Source organism: Balaenoptera physalus (genome assembly GCF_965194825.1).
Source record: "Balaenoptera physalus genome assembly, chromosome: 3".
Classification (NCBI taxonomy): Eukaryota; Metazoa; Chordata; class Mammalia; order Artiodactyla; family Balaenopteridae; genus Balaenoptera; species Balaenoptera physalus.
The window spans coordinates 8308172-8316988 of record NC_138890.1 but is presented as its reverse complement, the minus strand read 5'-3'; positions in this window follow the sequence as shown (position 1 = coordinate 8316988).

Sequence of the window (8817 nt, the reverse complement as noted above, 5' to 3'; positions counted from 1 at the left end):
GAACCCCTAGATTGTGAGGAGCCTCCTTTGCCAGAAGAAGCAGCCTCTCCACCCCCACGTAAGGAAATTAACGCTGCATTTACTCAGGAAACTGTAATAACACAAGACGCTGCTGATTCTCCCCAGGGACTACCCCTATTAGCCCTCTTTTCTTCTAGACTTACAACTAGACTCAATTCCCAGCAAGCCCCTAAGGGTGAAGTACAAAGTGTGACCCATGAAGAGAAGCATTACACTCCAAAAGAAATACTTATTTTTTCTAATTTATAAAGAAATCCAGAGTATATGCATGGGAATGGATATGAAACATGTAAGATAATGGTGAAAGGAACCGAATGTTGCTTCAGGCTGAATTTATTAATATGGGCCTACTTAGCAGAGATTCTGCATTTAATGCTGCACCTTAGGGAACTGAGTAGCTATCTGCCAGCTTTGTTGGTTAGGTAGGTGAAACATAGACCAAAAGGCAACTAAAAGTAAATGAGCCTGCAACGCCAAGACTCTCTTGGTTTATTGTAGCAGAAGAGATTCAAAAACTTATGGAGGATGGAATTAAAGTAGATTTGTCACCAAAGACCTACTCGCTCACAGGTTGGACACACCTTTTATCACAACTGTGAGAAACCAGTTTATGAGGGGAGCTTCGGCCTCCTTGATGAGCTCTGTGATAACTGTTTTCCTTAGGCCAGAACTTACACTGGGAAATCCTGACACTGAGTTGGGAAATCTAAATGGAATAGGAGTCATTAGATCCTGGGATAACAGGGGCCAAGTGGTAGCATGGAATTCGCCAAAGGCAAGATGGACATGGTTACCGTCATGGACATAAGAGTCAAAGCAGGAATCAGAAAAGTTTGTCTCAGGGAGACCTACAGCATTGTCTGGTTGATAATGTTGTTCCTAGAAGTGAAATACATAGGAAGCTTAATAAATTCTTACTTGATCTGTATAAGCAGAAAGGTTCTAGGTTAGTGAACAAAATTCTAACTTGAATCATCAGAAGAGAGTCATAGTTCCTCAATCAATTCCCAGACTTGAGTCACTTTACAGTTCCAGAACCCCTTGAATTAAGAGGAGGATAATTCCCCATGAGGAAGGACCCACGTACACTGCCAAATGTATATATTTAATCTTTTTCCCAGCCTTCCCAACAGGACCTTATAGTCAGGGTGACAGTACATGGGGAAAAGGAAATAATCAGACCTATTGGAGATTAATTACATTAATTCCAGGAGACCCAAAATGTCACTATGATCCACTACTCAGAGGGGCTTAAGAAGGTCAGGTGATCTATGGAGATTTAGCTCAGATCCATCTCAGAGTGGGCCCAGTGATTCCCTGGACTTATCCTTTGGTTACTTCCATAGTTCTGGAATTCATAATTGGAATAGACATAGTCAGCAACTGGCAGAATCTCCCATTGGTTCCATGACCTGTGGAGTGAGGGCTATTATGGTGGGCAAAGCCAAGTGAAAGCCACTAGAATGGCCTCTACTTAGAAAAATAGTAAACCAAAACCAATTCACCATCCCTGGAGGGATGCAGAATTAATGCCACTATCAAGGACTTGAAAGATGCAGGCAAGGTTATGGCCAGCATATCCCCATTCAACTCACCTATTTCTCCTATGCAGAAAACAGATGGAACATGAAGAATGACAGTGGATTACCATAAGCTTGACCAGGTGCTAACTCTAATTGCAGCTGTTTTACCAGATGTGGTTTCATTGCTTGAACAAATTAACACAACCCCTGGTACCAGCTAGGCAGCTGTTGATCTAGCAAATGCTTTTTTTCTCCATTCCTCTTAATAAAAACCACCAAAAGTAATTTGCTTTCACATGGCAAGGCTAGCAATTCACCTTCCCTTCCTACCTAAGGAGTATATCAGTTCTCCAGCCTTAAGCCATAATATAGTTTTCCAGCCTTGATCACCTCTTCATTCCAAAAGATATCACATTACATTGATGATACTCTGCTGACTGGAACTAGTGAGCAAGTAGTAGCAACTATTCTAGACTTCTTGATAAGACATTTGCATGTCAGAGGATCAGAAATGAATGCAACAAAAATTCAGGGGCCTTCTACCTCAGTGAAATTTCTAGGGGTCTGATGGTGTGGAACATACCAAAATATTCTTTCTAAGGTGAAGGGTATATTATTGCATCTGGCCCCTCATATACCAAAGAGAGGAAAATGCCTAGTGGGCCTCTCCGGATTTTGGTAGCCAACATAAACCTCATCTGTGTGTGCCACTCCAGCCGATTTACCAGGTGATCCAAAAAGCTGCTAGTTTTGAGTGGGGCCTGGAACAAGAAAAGGCTTTTTAACAGGTCCAGGCTGCCTACAAGCTGCCCTTCACTTAGGCCATGTGATCCAGAAGGTCCAATGTTGCTTGAAGTGTTAATGGCAGATAGGATACTCTTTGCAGCCTTGGGCAGGCCCGTATTGGTGAAACATGGCAAAGACCTGTAGGATTTTGGACCAAAGCCCTGATATCCTCTGCTGATGATTCACCTCCTTTTGAGAAAAGGTTTGCTAGTGATCCTTAGTAGAAACTAAACATTTAACCACGGGCTCCCAGGTTGCCAGGCTAACTGAGCCACCCATCATGAACTGGGTGTTATCTGACAGACCAAGACATGAAGTTCAGTATACAGAGCAGCACTGTAGCATCAAAAGGAAGTAGTATAGGGACTTCCCTGATGGTCCAGTGGTTAAGACTCTGCGCTCCCAATGCAGGGGACCTGGGTTCGATCCCTGGTCGGGGAACTAGATCCCGCATGCTGCAACTAAAATAAGATCCTGCACGCAGCAACAAAGATCTCGTGTGCCATAACTAAGACCCGGTGCAGCCAAATAAATAAATAATTTGTTTAAAAAAAAAAAAAGGAAGTAGTATATACAAGAAGATGTACAGACCACGAAGGTGCAAGTAAGTAAGTGGATCAAATGCCCATTGTCTCCACTTCTGCTACACAACATTCTCCCTCCCAACCTGTACCTATGGCACCTATGGGGAGTTCCCTGCAATCAGTTGACAGAGAAAAGGAGACTAGGGCCTGGTTAGCAGAAAGTTCTGATGCAGGCACCACCTGAAATGGAAAGCTGCAGCAGTGTAGCCCCTTTCTGGGACCTCCCTAAAGGAGATGGTGAAGGGCAATACTCTTCAGCAGGCAAAACTGCAAGCAGTGCACCTGTTTGTTCACTTTCCTTGGATGGAGAAATGGCCACAAGTATGATTATACACTGAATCATGGGCTGTGACCAAAGGTATTGGCTGGATGGTCATGGACAAGGAAGAAACATGATTGGAAAATGGATGACAAGAGAGTTGCTGAAAGTGTTATGTGGATAGATATCTCTGAATGGTTGAAAAAAGTGAAGATATTTGTGGCCCACGTGAATGCTCACCAAAGGGTGACTGCAACAGAAGAGGATTTTAATCATCAAGATATATAGGATGACCCATTCTGTGGATAACAGTCAGCCTTTTTCCACAGCCAACTCTGTCTTCACCCAATGGGATCATGAACAAGTGACTATGGGGCAGGAATAGACGTTATTCATGGGCTCAGCAACATGGACTTTCGCTCACCAGGGATGACCTAGCTGTACACACTGAGTGCCCAATTTGCTATCAGCAGAGACCAACACTGAATTCCCGATAAGGCACCATTCTCTAGGATAATCAGCCAGCCACTCAGTGGCAAGTTGATTTCATTGAACTGTTTCCATCATGTAAGGGGCAGCATTTTGTTCTTTCTGGAATAGACATTTATTCTGGATACAGATTTACACATGTGCACTCATATGCAATGCTCTTGCATAAACTACCATCCATGGACTTACACAATGCCTTCTGCACCACTATGGTATTCCAGACAGTATTTTGTCTGATCAAGGAACTCACGTCACAGCAAATGAAGTGCAGCAACGGACAAATGCTCATGGAATTCACTGGTCTATCCATGCTCCCCATCATCCTAAAGCAGCTGGCTTGACAGAACTGTAGAATGGCCATTTGAAGACTGAGTTATAGCACTACCTGGGTGACGATAACTTTTAGGGCTGGGACAAGGTTTCCCAGGAGGCTGCATATGCTCTAACTTAGCATCCAATATATAGTAGTGTTTGTCCCGTAGGATGCACAGGTCAAGGAATCAGAGGGTGAAAATGGGATGGCACTATTTCTCCTGATGACCCCCAGCAAAATTTTTGCTTCCTGCCGCTATGACCTTGTGCTCTACCATCCCGGAGGTCTTTGTTCCAAACAGAGTGATGAATTCATCAGGACATACAACAATGATTCCACTGAACTGGAAGTTAAGACAGCCATCTGGCCACCTTAGGAGCCTCATGCCTCTGAATCAACAAAGAAGGGAGTTATTGTGCTGGCTAGGGTTACTGATCCTGCCTACCAAGTGGAAATTCATCTGCTATTCCACAAATGAGGCAAGGAAGAGTATGTCTGATCTACAGGACATCCGTTAGGGCATCTCTTATTATGACCATGCCCTGTGATTGAAGACAATGGAACACTATCAATACAACAACCAAGTCAGGCAGGATGACAATTTTGGTGAAAACAACAAGCCCCAGAGTGAAAGGAACCAGTCTACAGAGTTGCTACAATGTATCATCTAAAATGTCCCTTTGCAGGACTTCCCTGGAGGTCCTGTGGTTAAGACTCTGTGCACCCAGGGCAGGGGGCCCAGGTTCCATCCCTGTTCAGGGAACTAGATCCCGCATGCCACAACTAAAGATCCTTCATGCCGCAACTAAAAGATCCCACATGCCACAACTACAAAAGGATCCCAGACGCCTGCAACAAAGATCCCGTGTGCCGCAATGAAGACCCGATGCAGCCAAATAAATAAATAACGTGTCTTTGCAATAAAATTAGGAGACATACAAAGAAATAGGAAAGTGCGAATCATACAACAACAACAAAAAAAAGAAGCAGGCAATCAAAACTGCATGTGTGAGCAATCAGATGTCAGATTTAACAGAAAAAGACTTCAAAGTAGCCATTATAAATATGTTCACGGAATAAGAAAAAAGCATGATTAAAGAAGTATGTTGAGGGCTTCCCTGGTGGCGCAGTGGTTGAGAATCTGCCTGCTAATGCAGGGGACATGGGTTCGCGCCCTGGTCTGGGAAGATCCCACATGCCGCGGAGCGACTAGGCCCGTGAGCCACAACTACTGAGCCTGCGCGTCTGGAGCCTGTGCTCCGCAACAAGAGAGGCCGCGATAGTGAGAGGCCCGCGCATCGCGATGAAGAGTGGCCCCCACTTGCCACAACTAGAGAAAGCCCTCGCACAGAAACGAAGACCCAACACAGCCAAAAATAAATTAATTAATTAATTAATTTAAAAAAAAAAAAAAAAAAGATGGTGCTTTTGAAAAAAAAAAAAAGAAGTATGTTGAGGGACTTCCCTGGTGGTGCAGTGGTTAAGAATACGCCTGCCAATGCAAGGGACACAGGTTCGAGCCCTGGTCCAGGAAGATCCCACATGCCACAGAGCAGCTAAGCCCGTGCGCCACAACTACTGAGCCTGCACTCTAGAGTCCGCGTGCCACAACTACTGAAGCCCACATGCCTAGAGCGCATGCTCCACAGCAAAAGAAGCAACCGCGATGAGAAGCCTGCCCCCCACAACAAAGAGTAGCCCCCACTCAACACAACTAGAGAAAGCCTGCGCGCAGCAACCAAGACCCTACGCAGCCAAAAATAAATAAATAAATTTATTTTTTTAAAAAAGATGTTGAAAATGTTTGATCAAATAAAATTACCAATCAAGACATAGAAATTATGAATTGAATCAAAAGGAAATTCTGGAGTTGAGAAGTACATCAACTGAAATGAAAATTTCACTAGGGGGTCTCAACTGTAGATTTGAACTGGAGAAGAATGATCAGACTTGAAGATAGACTGACGGCGAATTCCCTTGTGGTCCAGTGGTTAGGACTCTGCAATTTCACTGCCGAGGGCCCAGGTTCTATCCCTGGTCAGGAAACTAAGATCCCGGGAAAAAAAGAAGGTAGACCAATGGAGATTACGTAATCCAAAAACAGAGATAAAAAAGAATGCAGAAAAATGAACAGAACCTCAGAATAATGTGGAATACCACTAAGTACACCAATATATTATAATGGCAGTATCAATAGGAGAAGAAAGGAAGAAATGAGAAAAGATATGTGAAGAAATAATAGCTGAACTTTTCCAGAATGTATGGAAACACTAACTTACACATCCAGGAGCTCATCAAACTCCAAGCAGGAGAAACACAGAGAGCCACAAAGAGACACATCATAATAAAAATGCTGAAAGTCAGTCGATGACAAAATTTTCAAAACATCAATAGTAACTGGAAGAAGAACCAATGTTTACATGGAAACCTCAGTAAAATTAACAGCAGACATCTCAGCAGAAAAAAGAGGGGCCAGAATGTAGAGTGATGACATATTCAAAGTGCATTAAGAAAAAAATGTCAACCAAGACATTTGGTCAACCTATATTCAGTGAAGCTACCTTTTAAAAATGAAGGCAAAGACTTTGCCAAATAAACAAAAACTGAGAAAATGTATTGATAGCCAATCCAACTTACAAGAAATACTGAAGGAGGTTCTTCAGGCTGAAAGTGAGTGACCCTAGATGGTAATGCACAGCAACGTGAAAAAATAAAGAGTGCTACTATAAGTAATTATGTATTTATGAAAGACAGAATAAGTACACATTTAATCCTTTATTTTCTTAACTGATATCAAATGAATTACATAAAGTAATATGTATATAATGTGATGTTGGGTCTATAGCATAAAGAAATATAATATGTTTGTAATATGTTTGCCAATAAATCCTACAAAGGCAGAAGCAAAACTGTATTGGGCTGACAAAATGAGCACAAGTGGTAAAGTAATAAGCATAACAGTGTATTATTGGGTTATACCATTAATAGGTATAACCTGTATGATAATACTACTACAAAATGGCAAAAGGGAATAGAGCTGTATAGGAGTAACCTTTCTATATGTCATTTGAATTAAACTAGAATATACCAGAAGCTACTTCTAATAAGAAGACTACTATAAACAGTAGAGCATCCAATAAAAAATAACATCAAAAATATGGTAAGAAATTCATTCAAAAAATTAAAATGCAACATTACAAAATATTCACCTAATGCAAAATAAAGAAATGAAGGAAGAATAAAAGAACTAAAAATGACATGAGAACTGTAGAAAACAAAAGGTACAATGGCAGATGTAATTGCAACTATATTAATAATACCAAGTATGAATGGATTACATAATCCAATGTAGGGGCAGAGATTGTCACCCTAGATTATTTTTTAATTTTTTAAATCTAAATACATCCTGTCAACAGGAGATGCAGGTTAAATTTAAAATACAAATGTATTGAAAGTAAAAGAATGGGAAAATATACATCTGTAAACATTACCCACTAGAAAGCTAGAGAGACTACACAAATAACAGGCAAAACAGACTTTAAAACAAAAAATATTACTAAGGATAAAAAGGAACATTATATCATGATAAAAGGATTAATCCATCAAGAAGTTATAACAATTATGAAAATATATGTATCCAATAACAGTGTGCCAAAACACAGGAAGCAAAAATATGACACAAATAAAGGGAGAAAGAAATCAATCAACGATAACTGGAAACTGCAATATCCCACCTTGCATAATATATGCAACAACTAAATAGAAGATCAGTAAGGAAATAAGACTTGAAAAACACTATAAACCAGGTACACCTAAATATATCTACAGAACACTGGGCCGAACAAAAACAGAATATTCTTCTCAAATGCACAGGAAACTTTCTCTAGGGTAGAACAAATGCTGGACATAAGACAATCCTCATTAAATTTAAAATCTATGGACTGTGACGAGAATGGAATGAAATTAGAAGTCAGTAACTTGAAGAAAATTGGGGAAATTTACAAATACAAGTAAATTAACGCATCCCTAAATAACCAATGTATCAAAGAAGAAATTAACACATAAATGAGAAATTAGTGTGTGTTGAATGAAAGTAAGGGCAAAGTTACTGGGCTGCCTCTGAAATACTACTCAGAGAAACATTTATAGAGGTAACTATACTAATATTATGATTTTGTTAAATTAACATTTGTTAAGTGGAACCCCAGGTGGAAGACATATGGTGAGCCACGGTTCCACAAAGACCACAAGGGGAAGTGAAATAGAGAAGTTTATTACTCACAGATCCTGGAGGAGGTACACGGGAAGTCAAGGCAGGGTGCAGGCACACTAAGAGCACCATGACCTGGGGCATAAGACTTTATTAGGGTCCATGGGTTGGATGTTTCTGGGGTTCCCAGGCTGAAGACGGGGATTGGTCGCTTCAAGCCAAAAGGAGCAGGGGTTTCTCGTAGGCTCAACAAGGGTCTTATCTAAGGAGCACAGACGGGAAGGAGCTGGGAAGCAGGAGAGATTTTGACCCCACATTGTTGGAGAAGTCCTATCAGGAACTTACATTTGCCCTACCACATCCTACCTATAGGAGGCCCTCTCACATTTCAGGTGCATACATCACAAGGCTCAAGTTCTGCGAAGTCCACTCAGATGTTCTGCGGCGCATGCGCTGACCTCGCCCCCAACCCCTTGCCTCAGAGCCTGCCTCACTCACACTCATCCTGGGTGGGCCTGGACCCTACCCGCTGAGACCAATACCTACTTCTTCCTGGAATGGGACCGTTCCTCCACCCACCCCACCCCGCAAGAACTCCAGCTCTGTGGCCTGCTGGAAATGGTGACCTTGGA